The sequence below is a fragment of the Ostrea edulis genome, chromosome 9 (assembly GCF_947568905.1).
Source record: "Ostrea edulis chromosome 9, xbOstEdul1.1, whole genome shotgun sequence".
NCBI lineage: Eukaryota > Metazoa > Mollusca > Bivalvia > Ostreida > Ostreidae > Ostrea > Ostrea edulis.
In genome coordinates this window covers 36,738,359-36,762,384 of record NC_079172.1, presented here as the reverse complement: position 1 = coordinate 36,762,384, position 24,026 = coordinate 36,738,359, and the positions used below count along the sequence as shown (strand labels likewise).

General features: G+C 34.8%; 1 protein-coding gene and 1 pseudogene across 50 annotated transcripts in view; one reads left to right on the top strand and one right to left on the bottom strand.

Moving 5' to 3' along the window:
- LOC125659436 (leucine-rich repeat-containing protein 15-like) overlaps window positions 1-24,026 on the bottom strand; it is a 615,079-nt gene that overhangs the window by 538,997 nt on the left and 52,056 nt on the right. The gene's annotated exons all lie outside the window — the stretch shown is intronic.
- LOC125659434 (uncharacterized) lies at window positions 15,425-18,173 on the top strand (annotated as a pseudogene).

Below are 24,026 nucleotides of genomic sequence, written 5' to 3'. Positions count from 1 at the left end.
CATCACTTGTTGATACTTTTTGGGATATACGTCTAAATTCTTCTAAAACACTCTTCCGATAGTGAATAATACTTTCACTAGCCGTTGAGTACAATTTTACCCCTGGAAGTACCAGATAGAAGAGGGTGCTAAGAAGGTAAACATCCCGAATTCATTCATCACAACACCCCTGCACAACACACTCGTCACAACCTAGCAACACCCCATTACACTCTCATAACATCCCACCACACCTTCAAAAAACTGTCACACCCGCACAAAATACCCCATCATACCCAAACAACTCCCCATCACACGAACAAAACACCCAATCACACCCATAAAACACCCCATCACATCCGAACAACACACCCATCACACCCACATAACACCCATCACATCCATACCACACCCAATCACACCTATACAACACCCCATCACACCATACAACACCCCATTACACTCATACAACACCCATCACACCCACACAACACCCTATCATACCCACACAACAACCCATCCACCCATACAAGACCCGATCACACACCCAATATTTAAACACACCAACACAACACCCTATCACACCCATACAACACCCCACCACACCCACACAACACTCTATCACCCCCGAATAACACCTCATCAAACCTGTACAACACCCCATCACACCCACAACACTCCCATCACACCCTCACAACACCCCAACATACCAATACGATAACCTCATCCCACTCATACAATACACCATCACAACCACACAACACCCTTTTCACACCCACAGAACACCCCATCACACCCACACAACACCCCCATCACACCCATACAGCACCCCATCACACATATACATTACCTCATCACACCCAAATAACACCCCATCACACCCTCACAACATCCCATCACACCCATACAGCACCCCATCACACATGTACAACACCTCCGCTCCTTAGTGCCCGTTACTTAGATATTATGACATTTTTTCAAAAAAAAAAAAATTTGTGAGGAAGATATATACTTTATGATAAAGAAATACAACCAGAAGTAATAAATGAATTAGCTGTTAGTTATAAAACTGATATTTGTGTTATGAATGCGCATAATTCATACTCGAAATGAGTTCCTTACAAAACTTTACATCAAAATAAAGGAAAATCCTATTTTGACGCTCTTCATCAAGAAATTGATCTCCTTTATTAATTCATTAATTTGTAAACAATTTTACATTAAGAGATTGTAGTTGTCTGATTACAATATTTTCTGACACCTCTTTTGGAATCCGATTCGGTGAAAGGCAAAGATAACGAACAGTAATCAGTCTCATAACTCCCACAAGCGATACAAAATAGAGAGTTGGGCAAACATGGACCTCTCGATATATTATATGTGGGATCAGGTGTCAAGGAGGAGTAAGCATCTCCTGTCCACCGGTCACACCTGCTGTGAATCCTATATCTTAATCAGGTAAACGAAGTATTCCGTAGTCAAAGTTAGTGTGCCAAGAACAGTCTAACGATAGGTACGAAACAAGTCAAACAACATTTGACCCAATGATAGGTTGTATTGATTGTTTTCACGACCATATAATTTGCGAAATGCTGATTTTAAACGAGACTGTTGATCATTATAATTGAATTATTTAATATATCTGATTTATATTGATGCTCATATATATATAAAAAGATGGGATTATCGAGATTTTCTAGCATGAGGATTTGTAAAGTTACACATAGACACAACCCCGAGTGATTTCAATATTGAACCCTTTGTTTGATAATTCCGAAATCGGCATAAAATTATTTTTTTTGTTCAATGTCAACATTTATTCTGGCAATGTCAATACATTACTTCTGTGTGCGATATGCTGACGATTTTTAAAACACGATTTAAAAATAGATAAAGGAACATTCACACATACCAAAATATCATAGTGTTCACTAATATTCTTACTGAAAGTCAGGAATTATGGAATTAGGATTACCTTCCGGTTTCAATTAAACACCGTCAAGTTAAATCAAACACCATAACCATCCCCCCCCCCCTAAAAATCGTCCTGTTGCAATAAAGTATATGATAAATGGAAATAGTGACAGGGATTTTCATCATATTGATTTTAATTCATAAGATTAAGCTCAATGTGGTGAAGACAGAAATTACAGGAAACTTTTGTTTAAGTACCTGTGAATACTATACATAAATTCTTAGATATAACTATCTTTCGAAGTTTAAAAAGGAGGGAACTATATCTAGTACAGTGGTGAGGGTGATGGGAGTGAGATATTCAGTGTGATACTATTCTGAAAACTGAATAAATCTGAAATCAGCTCTACTTTCTACCTTCCCTCTCACCGCCGTTTGTTCATTCAAATGACTTGAACGACCATGAACACGCATTTTGTCTAAATTTGATGAAATAGAAAAGTAGCGGGTGAGAATTGTATCAAACATGACGGAAATGGAAATATGAAAAATACGAAAGAAATGAATATTGTCAACAATTCAATTCAAAAGAAGCTAGTCCCCTCTACCTGAGTCTTATCTAACATTGTGGAAATACACATAGTTGACTCAAAATCCAAATTCAAAGCGCTTAAAGCATCATGGATCCCCAAAATAATCTCATGTAACCATAAATTAAAACACTTTTTCCAGAGTTTTTGTCAAAGGAATCAAGGATATTTACTATCTATCAAAGACAAACGACTCATTTTTGAATGAAAGTGGAATGTTACATAAATACATACCCTATTTTATGGAGAAACCATTACATATTTCAATGAAGCTAATTAAGGGCAAATCAACAACATTACAATTTTCCCAAATATTTGGAAAAATAAAAGATTTACTTATAAAAATGAGACACTTTGTTTTTCGAATTGGATGAAAAGTGGTATTTGAAAAGTAGATGATCTGTTTAATGAAATTGGATTCAAGGATATTACTGATTTTTCAAATCTTAAAAACCAACATAACTGGTTGTGTGGATATGAAATACTAAGAAACGTTTTTAATAAAATAAGTCATAAGACAAAATACCATTCAGAAAAAGAAAACATGGTTTTATTTAAAAGTGAAAAAATTGAATCTATAAATTGGCAAATCTTCTTTTAGATATTTTTGTTGATGATAAGTTTCAAAGATCATATATGGAAAGTATGTGGGAAAAGACGTATGTTGGAAAAGTCAGACTGGACTAATATTTATAGAAAGAATGTATACAAAGTTGTTGATAAAAGTGTTGCTGAATTTAACTATAAACTTTTGCACAATCTTTTATGCAACAATTATCTACTTAGCAAATGGAAAAAAGATGTTCATAGAAACTGTACATTTTGTACTGATGTCATTTAAAACAATGCACATTTAATGTTTGAATGTCAAAATGTAAGACAGATATGGAATACTGTTGAAATGGTGCTCGAAATTGACATTCGATGGAAACATATTGTTCTCGGCTTTTTTTAAAGTGCATACATTTAACTTTGTGATTTCATATATTGGTTTTAGAATTTACAAAAGTAAAATTATGTTAAGTCTTGAAAACAAAACTGAAAGTATGAATAATCTGTTAATATAGGTTCAATTAGACTGCTATAGAACATACTTAACATTAAAGAAATCAAAATACGATTTCCTAGATCATAAATTATTTGAGAGAATTTCTTTTGTTACTTTCATCCTTTATATCATAACACAAATGTATTGCGATAATATGTACTGCGTATTTGATATTTAGTTTCCAACAATAGCATTCCATCATTAATTGAGGGTGACCTGTTCATCAGTACTTGTTGTTAGGGAAGTGGTGAACTGTTTGTGATTGTGTCTCCCTTGCAACAATATGGATCAATCATTGCTTTTTAAGTGTATATTAGATTTTACATATTGATATCTTTTTGACACCTAAATATATTTTGTCTTTTTATTACTATCATTATCATTTAAAGCAATCAATGCGAGAATGATTTCCACTTATATTCCTTCATTTTATCTTTACCATGAACAATATTATTTCATGCTGCTTTTTTTTAAATTGAAAAATACTACTATCTAGCATGTAAATCTCTAAATGTAAAAGAAAAACAACCTTATCTACTATACTATGTTTGGTATCATGTAGATATATTTCTAAAATATGCATACGTGTATAATTAACACATATATGTACATTATATATATATATATATATATATATATATATATATATATATATATATATATATATAAAAGCACTAAAGTTCCAACAACACCCGATACCTCAAAGTGTCGGATCCACAACATGGATACAAGGTCAAATACAAAAAATTATACAAAGCACTCAAATGACCAACGACACGAACAACGAGATTGTCATATTTTTGGGACGACCCGTCCCTTCTTCAGGACAAACGAAAACAATTACATAATGTGGTCAATATCAACAGAGCATAATAACAAAAACTACATATAAATACATCTAGCACTATAACTACACTAATCTACAAACGTATTTACAACGCAGACTACATGTTTTTGGTCTTTAGGCTTGCCAATCAATGTTAAAAGTGGAGCGAATTAGGACATGCCTTATTCGTCCAAAGAGCTGATCCAAAATCATGTAGTCTGCGTTGTAAATACGTTTGTAGATTAGTGTAGTTGTAGTGCTAGATGTATTTATATGTAGTTGTTGTTATTATGCTCTGTTGATATTGACCACATTATGTAATTATTTTTGTTTGTCCTGAAGAAGGGACGGGTCGTCCCGAAAATTTGACAATCTCGTTGTTCGTGTCGTTGGTCATTTGAGTGCTTTGTATATATATATATATATATATATATATATATATATATATATATATATATATATAAAGCACAAAAACAATTATAACACCCAACCTTACGTTTACCCCTAGGATCTAAACGATACATGTGATAATCAATTAATTAATATATAAAGCACTAAATAATCACAACTAGGTACTGAAAATTTTCGCCCCACGCCCGGGGTCGAACCAGCAATGTACGGCACCCACCGCCTAGCAAGATTGTCAAACCAGTGCGTAAGTCCACTCGGCCACAACGACTCGCCCGCCAGGCCTGAAGGGCCCCAGAGTCGACTCGCCCACCAGGCCTCAAGGGCCCCAGAGTCGACTCGCCCGCCATTTCCAACAAGGGGATAAGGTATACAGCACCGTCTTATGAGTTTAATTCTGAATCTTTAAAGTATTGTAAAGCATGCATATTATGCTTCACTAGATATCTATTGAAATGTAATGTCACAAACCAGGATCACGACACATCAGCTAGAGGAATTTACCCATAAAAGCTTCAAACATTGTGTAAACATAAAAGTTCAATATGAAAGCTGATTATCCTTGGTACCCAGCATATCTACATGAGATTATCATTTATTTGTACTTGTATGTCAAACATCAAAAGACAAGTTTTACATCTGTTTTACATCCGCAAAATACCTTAAAACAGTAACAGCGCGGACACTATTCGTAGAGGGTATCGATACAAATTAGTTTCCTGCAGTCTTCAAATATCTTGATCATCTCTTTCTTCATTCTGTTTACATGAAGTATTATCGCAAAAACATAACACGTGCGTATGTAAATGATGTTTTAACTAGTTCGTTGCTCATTTATTTAAACAAAGCAAATATATATTTCGTTTAAGCATTCCAGATATATTTTCGTCAGAATTCCGTTAGAATAATGGATTTACATGTGGAATAACACTGATAAGGCGATTGTAACACAGCACAGTTAAGATTCCAGTAAGGAGGCGTGTCCCAATCTATACAGGGATGTGTATTTGTGACATCACACATTAACAACAAAATATCACAATCATTCAAAACATCAGGAAAATAATTAATGTTTCTAAATAGCACGGAAGTACTGCACTACACAAAAACTTACCATTCAACGGGAATTCTGTGTTGTTAATGTAATCTGACACCCTGATATATAGGCAAACATTTGATCACGATGCGCTTGTCATCATGACATCATCATGATAGTCTGATGCATTTCATTTGCAAGAAGTGGTGGATCAACTATATTTTCTTCGTGAAAAAAATATTTTACACTTAAATGGAGAAATGTTTGCAGATATTTATAAGCCTGTTAATTTTAGAACAATGCCTTTCTTATAAATTCTCTGAAATATTTTCTATCTATACTGTAGGAAAACATTAATGCTTTATTGTTGATAAGTTGGCAAATGGGTGGGTTTTACAAATCGATTTCTTGATAATGAGTAAACCAAAGAAACATTAGACTATTTGAAAAATGCTGCTATCCTGATAACATTTTAGAAATGACTTATTCATTTCAAATTAAAATAAAACATAAACCGGCATAATATTCAACACGTGATACAATATTATTTCAACAATTATCAATCGGAATCTCTAGAACTCTGCAGCGTTTTCATAACTACAGAGGCTGTTAAAAACGTTCATGTATTAAAGTTGAATTTCAACATCATTATACCCTCACAATATCGAAATCCATTGATGACATCAATATCACAGGCATATTTTCTAAAACCATCCGACACCGAATTACGTGCTCAGTCTAAATATAAAATATAATTGTCCTGATTGTGTATTTTTAGTCGATCATAAATTCATCCAATATCAGTAAAGTTCCAAAATATTCGATCCGTCCTAATAAAGATGTTTTTCGATAGCATATTTTCGACAAAATTTCCGCGTGCCACCTTAGGTGTGCTGCGAAGGAACGATAACTCTGGGTAGAGATTGAACAATGTACATAACGGATTCATGCACGTTCGAGTTGTCTCCAAACCAAATGATAACGAACATATTGAAATTAGGTAACGCTGCTTTTAAATGCAAGAACACAATAACCAATAGTGTGTTTAAACCAACCACTTTGATATGCACAATATTTCCCATATTTTGCCGAAATTTCAATGGCTAGATATTAAGAATTATTTGCATTATCTCACGTATGTATCAACAAACATTTGTGCTCAAAGTCGGAAATGAAGTGCCGGTGAACATATGAGTCTTCTCGCTATCGCAATCCGCCTCAAAAAACCATGACATATTTTGTTAAACATTCAATATTTCGGGAATTGGTATTTGCCTAGAACTATGCGGGCCGGAGCTTGTATTATAACCTGCAACCAATATCATCTCTATATCTAGTTTCAATAGGAAAGCTTAATTATCGGGAACGGAAATCATGCCACACCGGCGCAATAAACACATGCGTGTATTGCAATAGAAGTGATTGTTAAATAGAAATCAAGGACAACTACATGATATGAACATAGTTTATCTAACCATTGAGACAATCACAAACATGGGCTATTCTCTCGTTGAGTTAGCATTTCAGAATGGGTATTGATTTTTATTTGAGGTTAATTGTTTCCGAGTTTTCAGTTATAATCTAATATTATGAAGTTTAAAGTTGTCAAATGTTGTTTGACCACACACTTGGACTTACGGATTTTACGTAATGACGTCATTCTCGACGTTACGTGTTAAAAAAATTTTATACCGTAACATATATAATTGTTAAATTTGTTTTGTAATTATTTATTGGGTGTTAAACATTTAAATTGGCCTAAAATGATGAGATGCACAGTCATCGTATAATTCTTTTATAAAAGATAATTAAATTGAAATAATCTTTTATCAAGAAATTTGGTGATGGTACGGAAAGTTGAATTTTCCCCCGTTTAAGAACTTAAAAAGCTTAGATTTGCGGTCAAATTTGAACAGAGATCAAAGCTGTTTATATCATACAGGAAATCCCATAAGATAATTGTTCCTCTGAAAGATTATGATGATAATTGTACATTGCTTTTAAGAGGTTGCTAGTTAAAATATGCATTGTGACGGTAAGACATCAATGCTACGGTACAGAATAACAGACTGATTAACAAACTGAGATATTCTATCAGGGAATTTACTATGAAAGAAATTGTCAAATAATGCAACATCACACATTAATTCTCAACTGATCAAAATAACAGAAGTTAACTCATCTTTTAGTTCATATCTCAACTTCTATACATTAATCAAATAAGTCCGATCACCAAGCACACTCAATCGCATTCATATACATTGTATACTCCAACAGTTGCACGAATTATTGCTTGGGTGCATGTCCAATTTCTACATTTCATTTTGATACATGTTTCTAAAGGCTCATGATCTATACTGAATCATGGTCTAGTCCCAAAATTGTACCTGGGTAAAGTTTTCTATCAGACTCAACAACGCACCACTTCCCTCATTTTCCCCAAGTCAAGGGTTTCTGATATGATCCACTCCACATAAACATATATGGAGCGGAGCGTATCAGAAACAATTGACTTGCGAAGATGCACTTCCCTATAAGTTCTGCATCTCCAACTGTAACCTTCATTATCTTGCTATCTTGAGAATCTGATGCTTACTCCTCCTCGGCATCTGAAATCACCTCTGGTATATCCTGTCCAGAGTCCATGTTTGCCCAACTCTTTATCTTGTATTCCTTACAGGAGTTTTAGATTGATCAATGTTCGTTATCTTCACCTTTCCATTCTGCTGTCACATTTCCATTACAACTTATGCCAATTTCTGTAGACTGCTCTGATTCATTGCGTTCTTGAATAATTTCATGAAAAATGTGTTCAGAGGGAATGAAACAAGCACATTTGGCTGGACAAAACAGGACAGATACATGTAGCTTGTATGTTATACATTTTTTCATTAGCTGCCGGTTTTACCATTGCTATGCAGATTGGCTGTTTTCTACGGTAACGTTGACTTATCTTTATATATATAAATATATAACAAGTAGTAAGAACCCTTACCCTGTGAGATCATACATTCTTAGACTTACACAACATTCTGACATGGGCCACTGCACCAGATTTAAGCTTTTGAAACCATATGTCTAATTCATGTATTTCTTTTTCTGTTTCAGCAAATTCATGTCATTTTTTGTTTTTTTAAAAAACCTATATATTTGCCATTTTGAAAATAATTTCCAATTATAATATCAATTTTATTAACTTAATTGAAAGAATTTCCATACCGTCACAACATAGATCCGTACCGCTATTGTTACTGATGTGACGGTATGGAGTGTTGCGGTATGGATATTTTCTTACATTTTCCCATATATATTTTTCAAATCATGCCCTAATTTAGCAATTCTTGTTACTTTGGAAATTAATTGAATGAATGTGTCTATATCGTTGTTTGCTAGGGACTATTTAATCAAATTTAAACAAAAATCAATGAACGGTACAGATAACGTTAATTAACCACAACTGAAGAAAATGTACTTATTTGCTGCCTTCTTGCATTCACTGGTAACCATCATTCAGAAAGTATTACATGTGTTTTAATATGACATCATAAAATGTTGCAGTGTCGGGAAATATGTCAATGAAGTTCATGGGTGTATCATAAGTGCAGAAAATAGAAGCGTTACGGCATGGAACATGTTTTGATAGACAAAATATTTTCTTTCAAAAATAATTCCATGAGTGGTTTTCCCCACAATGTATTCCATGCATTCAATTAGTTTTCTTTAGAAAATAAGTAAAAAGTTTAAATTACGTTATTTTCCAAACCTTTCTAAGAAATATATTCAAAATTCCAACACTAACTTAATATATGAGATTACCGTCACGTCATTGTAATGAGGTAATTGGGCAATTAACATTGATTAATTTTGAGTTGTGTTGTTAGACCAAACGGATTTATATTTTTTTCTAGTAAGCTTTTAAAGTGTAGACACAGAATCAATTCAAACTTTCAAGACACATCGTAATCATTTGAAAAAAAATCACATGGGAAAATATTTTGCCAGTTTGTGAATGAAATGAAAGAATCGCCCACATACCAAACAATGGCATGCTCAAAATTACTTCAACAATGTTTCTCATTCAAATGGAACAATGAGTAGATTTCTAGGTTTGGTTTTAGAAATTCATTTGATATCAAAAAAGGTTTTAAAATTCTGTAAGCGAATCTAGTTACTTTGAGACAGTGTTTAAACATTACCATTGTAATTGTTCATCCTTTAAATAGGATCTGTACAATATTGCTATATTTTTGTTCTGCATTCCACCTGTTGACACATATGGTCATAATATTTGAACAATTTCTGAGATTGATCACTATTCATAATATTCGCCTTTCATATAATGCATAAGTAGAGGCAATCACAGAAAGACCGGGAGGATTGTAATATACATATAAGTTATCAAATGATGTTTATGACAAATGGGATGAATTTGGCTTCCCTGTCGTCAGCTTTCTGAATTTCATTATTATCATCATGTGTCTTTGAGAAATTCGAAAGACGTTCAACATTTAATAAGGGGGGGGGGTCTTATCGTAAGACTTTGTTTTAAGAAACCACGAAATCGGTTCTTGTGAAATGAAATTATCTTTTGCTGATGTCGCTACTGCACAATACTGGAATTGAGTAGTTTAAAGAAACTCTAATAAAACACGTTCTAGACTTTTTTGAGATAACAATACGGGTATGGAGTTACCTTAAGACAAATATCGTAAATGCGGATTTTTTTATTAACTTAATAATATAACGCGTAACCAAAAATGTATGAGTTGTTATGGATAGAGAAGACACTGCACCAATATTTTTGAGCTACGAACGTAATTTTTAGAACTCTCCAGCTTACCGTGACAAATTACTCTATAATTTAGTAACAAAGTGAAGATGTTCACATGCATATTCGTGTAAAATAATAAATAATCGAATACAGAGAACGAAACTAACGAGGATCATAACGATATCACAAAGATGTGATTCAGATATCCTTGGCCTAATTAATTTTCTAGGACGGAGATGTTCGGAATATATGGCCTTCTGATACAGTGTCAGTTGATATATCAATCAAATGTTATATTTTTATCGTATCACTCGATATCTATATATGACATAAAATGTCTTCCTCACGATGAATTTCAATCCAAATCATAAGAATAAGAAATTCTTTGCAACATCTGCTAGAATAAAAAAAAACTGCAGAAAAGATCCAGTCTTTCCTGGGATTGAAATACTTGAAATACTCATTTCATGTGAAACCTTCCATGCAGAGAGATCGTGGTCTAAAGACTCAAAATAATATCCATAATACGTTCAAAGAATATAGTATACATCAATTTTGAATTTTATAATGTCGAGTTATCAGGCTGTACTACAAAGCTAGACTAAGGATTTTATAATTTCTAGACATCAACAGATACTGAAAAGCTAGTCGAGGGATTTTATAATGTCTCGTCATTAAGATATACTAAAAGCTATACTAAGGATTTTATGATTTCTAATGACCAAAATGTACTGTAAAGCTAGACTATGGATTTTATAATGTCTAGTGACCAAACTGTACTGTAAAGCTAGACTATGGAAATTATAATGCCTCGTCATTATGAGATACTACAAAGCTAGACTGAGGATTTTTATAATTTCTAGACATCAATAGATACTGCAAAGCTAGTTGAGGGATTTTATGATTTCTTGTCAACAGGTAATACAAAACTAGTCTCAGGATTTCATAATTTCTAGTTATCATGAAGAACTACAAAGCTAGCCTGTAGATTTTATTATTTCTAGTCAGCAGGAGGTACTACATAGCTAGTCTAGGGAATTTGAGAAAACTCACTCATATAAGATTGATCGATTGATTATTGTTTAACGTCCTCCTCGAGAATATTTCACTCATATGGAGACGTCACCACTGCAGGTGAAGGGCTGCAAAATTTAGGCCTATGCTTAGCGCTTATGGCCATTGAGCAGGGAGGGGTCTGTATCGTGCCACGCCTGCTGTGACACGGGACCTCGGTTTTAGCGGTCTCATCTGAAAGACCGCCCCATTTAGTCACCTCTTACGACAGGCAAAGGGGTACTGAGGATCTATTCTAACCCGGATCCCCAAACTAAATATAGTAAATAGTTAAAACAGTTAACATTAGATCTTTTTACGGGGACTTATACGATTTCCATTGCAGTAGAGTAAGTTTGTTGGATATATATCTTGCAATACATACAAAAAACATCGATGGTAGACGTAATGCAAGGTGAAGATAACGAACAGTGATCAATCTCATAACTCCTATAAGCAATACAAAATAGAAAGTTGAGCAAACACGGACCCTTGGATATACCAGAAGTGGGATCAGGTGCCTAGGATATCATAACATATCTGAACATATAATAAGAGACTGGCATTGTTGTCTGTTGATTGTATGAAAAGGTGAATATAACAAACAGTGATCATTTTCATAACTCCTTTCTATACAACATTTCTCCTGGGCCCCTGATCCCATCTCTGTTATACCCAAGGGTACGTGTGTCTCCTACTCTTAATTTTATACTTTTACAGGAGTTATGAGATTGACTACAGTTCGATATTTTAACGTTTTCATACAAAAGAAATTATTAGCACTGTCATTGGGAATTTTGTATTATGTTTTCTAGCTCAACCTGAGCAGTTTATAGGCAATTACAGAATAAGAAAATTTCGGCTTTACAGGAATCAAAGGTTCAATATGAAATTCATTGATAAAATCTAAGTAGGAAAGACTTGCAGCAGTGGAAGCTGAACATTGTTGGTTCTAAAGTACCCATGAACCGAGGTTACCAGATTTCATAAGCATTGCAGGTTTGATTGACTAAACGTGTAACCTTCAATCAATTAATACATCTATATGTATACCATAGGAAGATTCAACTCAATCATCATCTTAATGTTTTAGACCTCTAAGCGTTTTTTCCTCACTGCAGGCAACATGGAATGACAGACAAGACAAGCACGTTAAAGTTGAAGCTGACCATACAACTGGCGTAACACATATATATATGAGAAAAAGGATTTACTCGTTCGTTAGAGAGCGATAGAACGGTTAGAAAATATGAATATGGGCATACATTTAGCATATATTTGGCTTATAGCTGCTCATATCCCAGGTAAAATAAAACTACAACGCAGTTTTGGAAAGAAGACATTCAAACAAGAAAATACATAAATTAATGCTTGATAAACAGGTTTTTCAATGAGCCATTGAAATGTTTAATGTTAGTCCAAATATTGATTTATTTGCTATGCTAATGTACACGCAATATCATCAATTAGAAAAAAATATAAACACTGCGACTGTAAACCCTTCACAATATATGTCTTTTTCTATTTCTTGCTTTGGATTGAGATTGTATTGTTTTCTCCCGTTCTGTATGATAATATCAGTTTTTCAGAAAATGACGTTAGATCAAGCAACAAGTACCATATACATGTAGCTCTTTTTTTTGAACGCAGGAATTATATATCTGTCAAAAACCGGCTATACGATACCTTAATAATGCCAGACTGGCCACCACATTCTAGAGTTGACGAAAAATTCCCAAATTGGTAAACTTTTAACCCACTGATTTCTTTTGAGATCTGGAGATCAATCCAAAGTAGTTACTCATTGGACGAAACTAAAGACATATTGTTGTCTTCGTGAATAGAAAAAATAATATGTGTGTTATCTATGTAAATGGAAGACATTCTGTGGTGGACCGGAAAGTCATTCCTGGTGTCAATACAGCAAGGAGTGACTAATGTTGATGCTGTTCATCATCGTATGAAACAGCATGCACTATTAAAAAGGATTTCTTAAAGGTGCTTGATAGGAAACATCTTTTCCTAGATATTCAGAAATTCCGGATGTCGCAGTTGTACTGGACTGGATGAAATCATTTGATTTTGACGAAATTTGCCTGGGTTTATCGAAGTTGAAGACAGTGCCCGATATGATTTTAGCACTTTGAAACAAACGTGACCGGTAACAATCTGGAATTGACTGATTCGTATTTAGAATCTAGAATTGACTCTTTTCTTAAAGAAGTAGGTTTTTTTAAATTTAATTGTTTTACCGGTTCATGAGCACGGATAGTTTTGTAAATGTTACGCATTTGAGGAATACATCGGCATGTCAGTGCATTAACTAGCTATCTTTGGCATGCTTGGGACAGACTTTATAAAAGTGTTCTGATAACTAAAAATACCCTGTTCATATGTAATGATGTATATATTTACTTAAGAACAAAACATATTATCATCAATTAATTTGTATTATCACACAACGGTACTTTTCCCAGGTTCATGACACGGGTTCGAAAAAATGATATAAACCCGTAACACAGGTTCATAACTATGCAAATTAGGTAAGTTGATCATTCATGCGCCACCTGAAGAAAACAACATGTCATCCTTTGAAATTGTTAACATTGCCGGTAAAAGACTTTGTTTTGTCACCACGGTTGTTCCAATGGGATTTTTTGTCTTTTATGAAGTGAAAATAATTTCAAGTTTCTTGAAACCGTGACGTCGCGACGACGTCACAATCAAATTGAAAGCAAAACAATTCTGTGACAGTCGGGTTGTGAAATAAACAAATGGAATATATTGCGTTGAAGAATACTTGTGTGATAAATTAAATCTTACACTCGTGCCTATGACATATGGAATTTATGAAATTCGTTATTGGATTTGAATATTTCCCCCGCCAAGGCTCGAGAAATATTAAATTCTGTGACGCATTTAAAGCTTGACAATTTCATGTGGTTACGTAATAGCATGTACAGTGATGAAGTAGAATTGGAAATTATACGAGACATGTACCTGTAAGGCTTAGTAAGCTGATATTTGATTGTAATTCAAATTAATTACTAGAATGGAATGGATGAACTGCATGTCTAACCTTTTTCCTACCCTTCGTTCAAGTACATTTCGGCTATTAATTAGACTTAAACACTGAGGCTAGATACACTGACGTTATCTCATGTGATTCTTCCATTCCTTTCCAATAGTTTTTGTATAATTACAAACAACACTTTACAGGTAACTCTCGTTTAATTTCCAATAGTATGTACCTTTCACGTATAGATACAATTAATATGTATTTTTATGCGAGACAGAATGTATAAATCACGTATAGATTAAGTTAATATATGCATGTACTTAGGCAATAGACATATATAAAATTAGAAGGTACCTTTTTACGTGAGAAAATGTACAAATTACATAAAAAGTGCTATGTACTTAGACATATAAAGATCTGCTGTGTATGTTTGCGCAAAAGAACGTACGAATCACGTATAAGTACGCAAGAGAACGTACACATCACGTAAAAGTACGCGAGAGAATGTACAAATCACGTATAAGTACGCGATAGAATGTAGAAAGTACGAATGATTAAATTACACTCGAGATAAAATACTTATATTTTCCCGTGTTTCGATAATATAGCGGGAAAATGTTGTATTCACTATTTGTATTCAAATGATATAACTTGTATAGTGGTATGATCCATGGAATGGTGTTAAGGTTCTGACCAATAGAAATGCTTAGTAAGGGGTTTTAAGAGCAGGTTTTGTTAATGTAATCACATCTAGTCGCCGTTCTCCGCGGGTTAAACGAAATGGACGCCGAGGCCGTTCAAAGACAAAATCAACCAAACTTTACAGCATGCGAATAATGATAATTCTCTGAGCAGTTTTTCAGAACTTTGGGACAGCAGATTATCAGATGTGCAGAAAAGTATTAACAACTAGTAATCCTAATTGTTCGCGAACAATTAGAGGTCTTTCCACCTTTTCTGGATTTGTTTCTTGAACTTTGATCTTAATCCATTCTTCAGTAGGTCAAATGAGGCCAAAAAAGAAAAAAAAATTGATTTGGCTTGAAAAGAAATTCAAATTTGCCGCCTTGAGTGTTGTAGTGTTGGAGATTAAGGTCTTGGTTTCGCACGATAGTACCGGTCAAATATTTGAAAAAAAGGGTGCGAGTGTTGCATAGGCGGCACATATCAGGTAAAAGTGTAATAGGACTTGTGCAGGTGTTTGGGGTGACTTTGGACCTGTTAGATAGGATATTTGGAGGTGCAAAGAAACCGGATGTCATATTTTCAGAGATTGTAGCTGCTCGTGCATGCTGGGAGTCTACAAGCCTCATGTTGATGTTGTGAAGATGCACTGGATTTTACCGTGTGTGTTGTGGATTGTGGAATTGAATATACAGTTTGTAATTGCTCATCCTATGTGTTCTAATTCACGGAGACAATGTCTTTCAGTCATTTCAACCAAGGAGGCATGCATACGGATTAAGGCTGAGTGACAAATTACCCCAAACAAAATGGCGGCCGGGGTTTCAAGGAAAAGTTTCTGAGTGTAGGATCTGAACGGAGAATAGGAATACTGCATCCCATCTGACCCTGCAGGTAAGTGTTTATTTGTTTACAATGACAGTCAGGATGGAATGTCAATGAGTTCAACTGTCGAGTAAAGTTGCATCATCATTATAAAAAAAAAACAACTTAGTCTTTATGTTGATGCAGGCAGACAATTGAATCTGGCCTATGTCTTTTCATGAATGTAAATGGAATTCATGTTTGATTTACAAGACAGTCAAGAAATAGAAGAAATTGGTTTAGGTCAGATGTGTAGGTGTAGGTCAGATTAGCTAGAATTCTGTAATTGTTGCATGGCATGAGACCGGTCAAAATAGTGTAAACAGCTGATCACAGACAGATCACTTGAAGGGTGGGGGATTTCTTCCTTGGGGACGACAGGCATGATGTGTGGGTTTGCCTTACTCGTGGAGACTGGTCCTGGAGGTGTGACCTTGACCTTTGACCTTGAGCCACTTTCAAGGTCAAACCTCAAAAACCCCATGGGAGAGAACATGTGACCTTGACCTTTGACCCTGGCCTCATTTTGAAGGTCAGAGAGGTCACGGGACTTCGTTTAAGTGGTATCGCGTCTCTATCTACATCCGTGAAAAAGTTGTGGGCTCCAACGACGACTTCGGAAACTTTCGGGGGAGAGAACCGTCCTTCAGGGTTTTCTGTTTCCCTCGGTCAACTTCTCTGTGCGAGAGTGTTTTATCGTGAATTCGCCGGCGAAGGTCTCGCCTCTCCATGACTTTCGTTTTAGTATGAATAGCAATAATGGGGTTTTCGACGTTAAGTCGCCGACATTCGCAGAGTGGTCAAATTTCAGAGTTGTAATTCGTAATACTCAGACCAGTCCAGAATTCCATGCTGACCCATATGGTATTTCACTGCTATCTGAAGCGGGAAAGAGGGTATAAAAAGTGCCATTTTCTGGTCTTTCGGGATGATCTTGACCTTTGACCTTGACCTATTTTTCAAGGTCAAGGTCACCCAACCCGTTCAAGTGGGTTCGGTGTCTCTACGACGAATACTTTAGGAGTCGACAATTTCTTACGGAGAAACCGTAAAACATGAGGGGTACTAACTTCCTGAAAGGGTCCTCGAATCCTTTGGTTGAATTCCCATGTCAATTGGACCAAGTCACGTCGGATGCTCCTATCATTCACGGTTTTCGAGAAGAACTGATAACAAGGGTTTTTCGCGTAAAGTCCTCTAAGTTCGTTAAAGGTCAAAGTTCAGCTACGCAGGTTCAAATCTGAGCATGTTTTGAGATCTCGAAAAGGGTGGTCTACATTGATTTTCGATAAGTCTTAAGACGTCAAAAGCTTCTCGCGGCGGAAAGAAAAGAAGACAAATAATAATAAAAATAGAAGAATATCAAAGGGTCTTTCCACAGAAAGGTGGAAAGATCTAATAACAAGAAATGTATAGCTGAACAACATGAAGCAAAATTCGAAGAAGTTCTGTCTGACAGGCATAAATTCAAGAAAAGGAAAACAAAGAGCAGTACAAGCACACGTCAACAATAAATTCAAGGACGCGAGTAAAGAGCTGCAGGATCACAAGGTGGAAGAAGCTCAACAGAGAATAGCAGAAGGTTTGGATATCGTCAAGAATAGACAAAAATTAACCAGGCTTACGGATTCGTCTGAGGCAGGGTGGAGAGTTGTCAATGAATATGTGAAAAATCCAATCACATCGGACTCGAAGGATGAAAAGAAAATTAACAAGGTTCAGGCGAAAGGTTAGCGAAACGTCAAGGGCTCAAAACGACGCCGTGAAAAGTATCGAGAGGCCGTGCCACCGTATCTAAAACCTGATTTACATTCAACCTCTACAACAACGGGAATCTGGAGATCGGGGAACTGTTACTGCTGTAACAAGAGGGGACACTGGAGGAAAGATTGCACAGAAAAATTGAAAAAGAATAAGATAAGTGAAAATTTTGAAAATGGTAATCATGGCAATTAAGAAAAATGTAGGTCGATGGCGTTCGATAGGAGCAAATAGCTTTGTTATTGACGTTTTGAACTTTGGTTATAAGATGCCTTTGGTTACTACACCGGGACATATTGATTTGATGAACGACAAATTTGCAGTTAACAATGAGCAGCTTGTGTCCAAAGAAATCAAAAAGATAGTATAGAAAGGTTGTATTCTGAAAGTAAATAAAAATACCAAGGGCAGTAAACCCGTTGGTGGTAGCAGGTAATAAATTCAAACAAAGGGTGGTTTTTGACTGCAGGCGTGTCAATCCACATTTGTTTAAATTCAAACACAAGTACATGTATGAGGATACCAGTACGTTTAGATATTTTTTTCAATCGGGTTATTACTTTTTTGCATTTGATCTAAAACGTGCGTATCATCACATAGTTATGCATGAGTTAGACAAAGAATATTTAGGTTTTAAATGGCACGACAAGAAGGTAACAAAATTGTTCTGTATTTAGATGACGGAATAGGGGGTTTCTCAAGTTTCACAGATGAAAAGGTGGTTAGTGCTAGGTTTCAAGCTCACATTGTCATGATTTTTTAAAATCAATTTTATCATTCATTTCTTTAATGAATAACAAAACTATTTAAAAGCAATTTCTTCCATATGTATATACCCAGTGTGTCTATGGTGAGCACAAATCTATATATGGCATTTTCTCATGGAATAATATTTGTTCACTTTTTTTCGCATTGAATTAGTTTTTTAGAATTAGTTTTTTGTACAAAAATATATCAATTCCTAATCATGGGTATGATGCATGTGACCCCAATTTGCTATTATGTATGGGCTGTATCTATTCTATGAAGTTTATTTGATGCGCATTAAAGTTTGAAAATTTTAATTCAAAATGTGCAGTCAGGGTTTTTTAAGGGTCTGTAGGGGGTCGAAATAAGGTCCCATTCCCAATGCTAAAAAACAGGTATTTCCCCCAATTTTTGCTTTGAAATTCGCAAGCAGGGTAGCCTAATCATTCTTAAATCTTCTTCACAGGCCCACAGATTACAAGTTTGCTTCAAAACTGTTAAGTAAACCTAATTGTTGGTCTCTGCTTATTTGCATGAGGTAAGCTTTAACCAAATTGAACATGTTGAAAGTTAGAAGGAGCCCAATCATACCTTTAGGTATCACACCGGTAATTGTCCAATCAAAATGAACTTAGTCAATTGTAGTTCAATATATTTAAAGAAATTTTTTTTCCTTGCGCAATTTTTCTCATTTCTTCTTCTTTTCTCTTAATTTTTGTACCCCTGATTAGGAAATTTTGTGTAATTTGTAGAAATAACCAAGTGTATACAAAGGAACTATATTCTGTTGGTAGCTGAGGCTACTTCCTGAGGTGCACTCCGGCTGTTTACACACATGTGAAAAACACGTGGATTTGAGGGTAGTCTTGTTTCCGGGTAATTTATTTTCGAAAATGCAGCGTAGGGTGTCGTTTTTGTCGTATCGGCAGACGAGATAGGTAACATAGAACGTGTCTGACTGCGTTATTCGGCATCAATTCTGTAACTGATTTTTAATGATTTTTTCCCCTCTTTAGTAATATATAGTGAAAATAATTACCGGTGTGATACCTTAATGCACTATGGATTGTTTTTCTCCCTATTTTCTTTGAATGAAACATTTTTTCCCAATTTCGATCAAATGTCACTATTTTTTCCCATTGGAAAGGCCCAGGCCTTTGAAATCATGACCTTAAAACCCGGCAGTAAAACCACCATGTGAAAAGGGCATAACTATTATTGTAAAGTTTCATAGATGTGTACATAAGTATCTTTGCTAGATATGATGTTCAAAAAGCTTAATTAGTTTTTTAATTGATGATTAGATCACCTTAGTGGTTAAAAGGATTGATAAACTAAAATTTTGAATTTTTTGAAAAAGCTAAGAGACAGATGGAAGAGCTTGAGACATACCATAATACAGTCTATCATAACATGGGTGCATGGAAATCAGGTTCTAGGGCAGATGTAAATAGGTAGAATATTGATGATTCATGTATGTCTTATCTGGTACATGTAAGTTGTAACACCCTCTACATTACTGTGCATTGTGACAAAATTAAATAGTACATGTATATGAAGTGCAGTGGTTCCATTGAATTTGAACAAATATTGGTACAGTTAGTAGTGGTAGGGAACAGGTATTACTTGAATGTACATGTCTACTAGATTTTTTGTTTTTAAATAATTTTCACTGTAATTTCAGTCAAACATAATTTCGCATCAAGGAGAACAAATGGCTTTGACATAACAAGGAAATGACAATATTCGTTACAAATAGCATGGTACCAGGATAGCTAGATGCCTATATTCCCAACAATATGAGCCAGTCCGAAAGAGAGTCTACAACAGGTGCAATACAGCTCATTAAAAATGTTTTGAGAAAAGGTATATATACAAGATTTGATTTGCACCTTTAGGAGTATAATTAATGATTTTTATTTGGACAGCCTCCAATTGAAATACAGCAAAAATATTGCGGTACTATAATTATGATATATTTGTCATAAAATATTTATGATATCTGTATCACTTTGAATCTTTAAAAATGATAATTGATATGTGAATTAAGATTTACAGCTGATAAACACTTATTTTTTAGGAATAGAAATTATGATTTTCATCTAACTATACATTTATTGCTATTCATTGCTACCTTTTACGAAGACGTTTTATTAATTCCTCTTCTAAATATTTTTTGAAGATTTGTCAGATAATGTCGTGTATCATGATCAACAGTTAAGGTCATCACAGATAGACCAAAGCTGACATGGAATGAAATAGTAAAACGAGACACAGAGTTTACAGGATTGGATAGGATCAATCTACTTGGTCACCAAGTATAGAAAAACAAATTTCGACCTCAACAGGACACCCAGCCCTAGCCCCTCCGAAAGGATTAATTTGGCCTGGATAATCAAAATGGAGTTTTGAGATTAATCGCTGTTCGTTATCTTCACCTTTCATGATGATGGAAGCTCAGTGAGGGTAGATGCTGGCAATGAAGCTGTTTAGCAATAAAACAAACAGGTTTAACATTAAACATGTTTATATACTTTTTAGCTCACCTAAGCCGAAAACTCAAGTGAGCTTTTCTGGTCACCTTTGCCTTTCGTCCGTCTGTCTGTAAACTTTTCACATTTTCATCGTCTTTTCAAGAACCACTGGGCCAATTTCAATCAAACTTGGTATACATCTTCCATGGGTGAAGGTGATTCAAGTTTGTTCATAAAAAGGGTCATGCACAATTCCAAGGGGGAAATAATCATGAGAATGCAAAATTAGGGTAGGGTCATTCAAAAAAAATCTTCTCAAGAACCACTATGCCAGAAAAGTCTAAATTCACTTAAAAGGTTCCTGGTTGTGTAAATCATGGTGTACGGGGGTAGAGTGAGGTCACAATAGAGGATCAATGTTTTACATTCAGATATAGTGCAGGTTTAACTTTGTTAAAGTCGTGGTCCATAGGGAATGTGTGGGGTCACAATAGGGGATCAAAGTTTTACATGCGAAATATATACATGGGAAATCTTTAAAGAATCTTCTAAAGAACTAGCTGCAGAATTGTAGCTCTTTGAGAAGATATTGGGACAGACCAGAAAGCTTAAGATCAACCCCTTATAACTATCTTTGATTTACGTCCCACCCCTCAAATGACAGTTGCATGGTTGAGTCCCTATATCACTGCATTCCTGCATCGCCGACTCATAAATTTAATGTTAAAAATCCTAACATATTTTTCCACTATACTTGTTTCCTAACATACTTTCCAATATTCTCTGAACCCACATATGACCCAAAAAAACTCACAGCTTCAAGTGATTTTTTGTTGTTGATGTAGCCATATTAGGTAACCAGTCAATTTGAACCCAAGTTCATTTCCATACTCATACTCATTTTGAAACAAAATGTCTATGTGAACTCATATCCCCACAAATAATTTTAGTAAAATATTTTGGATGAAATCATCCCATTTCGGTTAGATACTTACTATTCAAATAGGTTTGAATATTGAACTAATCTCATAGCTTTCTTATAGTCCCTATTCCCGCCAGTCTGTTTTTACACTAACCTATTACAATGGAGTGTAAGGGATCAGACTAGGCTTTTATAGCATTATCAATTTTCAAGAGCTTTAGAAGAATTGTATAATGTTAGGTCACTTGAGTAAACTAAGGTGACATTTTTTCCAATTGGTCTGCATCTGTTGGAGTCCGTCATCATTAACAATTGAACATTTTAAAACTTTTCTATAACTACCATTCAATTTTTTTCGAATTTGGAATCAAGCACCTTTAGGATAAGGGTAAGGTAAATTGTAAATTTTACGACTTCTGTTCCCCTGGGGCCATAGGTGGGGGCCAAAAAATTGTCAAAAATTGCCAAATTTTCAAAAAATCTTCTGTACAACCTCACATGTGTACAAAAATCTAAATGCATAGTGATTCAGAGCAGGAACAATCACAAAGGGTTTTAACTCAATCTATGCAAACTGGTATACTGTATAATAGATTTATTGATTGATTGAATATTGTTTAACGTCCCTCTCGGTAATTTTTCACTCATATGGAGATTTCACCATTGCCGGTGAAGGGCAGCAAAATTTAGGCCTTTGTGCTCGACGCTTACGGCCTTTGAGCAGGGAGGGATCTTTTTTGTGGCTTTGGTTCATCCTAGTGAATGTCCGAGATTTGCTAGGTATCATTTAAAAATCACAACAGCAGGGCCAAGGTGAGCCAGGTGAGCGATGTGGCCCATGAGCTTCTTGTTGATTTTGATATTTGTACATATATCATTGGTATGAGAAATGGAACTCTTTTTTTTTCCTTTTACCAATACAAGCATTGTCGTATGGATCCATCTTTGTTGATTATTTGATCAAAATTGGTTAATATGTTTTATTGTAGTAAATTAAACATGAGTTTATTCATATGGGATACCTAAATTTCACATGGATAACCAGTGACTGATTCTTGATTGTCAACATTATCACCAAACAGTCAAGAAATCACAAACTATTAGGGATGATAAAATTCCTTAAATAGCGACACATTTTTTATTTTCATGTTTTTCTCAAGGAAAAAATCCCTTAAAAATGAAGAAATTATAAAAGAGGTGGCTATATATGTGACCCACCTGATCTTTTTTTCTGCAACATATTCAAGTGTGTGTTAGTCACTTGTATGGTAAGATTCATTTATGGCAAGAGCTGGTATGATGTCTTGAGTTGGAAAGCACCTGAATACACTAGGAACAGTTCTCTATGGAGCGCCAAATTAATAAACTCAAATATTTGAAGATAGCTTTAATAATTTGAAGATAATAGGAGTAATAATGGTGAAAGAATCTATTACAAGTGGGGATATAATAATTATAATAATAATACTTCATTGTCGTGTGAAATATTTGTGAAAAGGAAGAATGTGCAGGGGTTGTTAGATTTTGAACCTTTTGGATGCGTCAATGAATTTGTGAACATCTTATAAAACACATACATGTATGAAACAAGTGCCTGTGTTATAAAACGGTTTCGTTATCCAGATTGGATAAATTTATATCCCCATAAAGTATTTGTTACAATATACAGCCTACGAAATAAAAGGAAGACATCTTTGAATGCTTTATTTGATCTTTCTTGCAATATTCTTTTACTTATACTTGCACAGCAAACAAATAATTAATGAATATATACTTTGTGTAGTGGAGTATAGAAACACCGGTGTTGTAGCATAGATTTTCCCCCTCATAGACCCCACCCCCGGAAAAACGGGTCCGGGATAGATCTTTCCCAATAAAATCGTTTTTTAGTATCACTATATTGTAATTTTAATTTTTAATTTCAATTAGA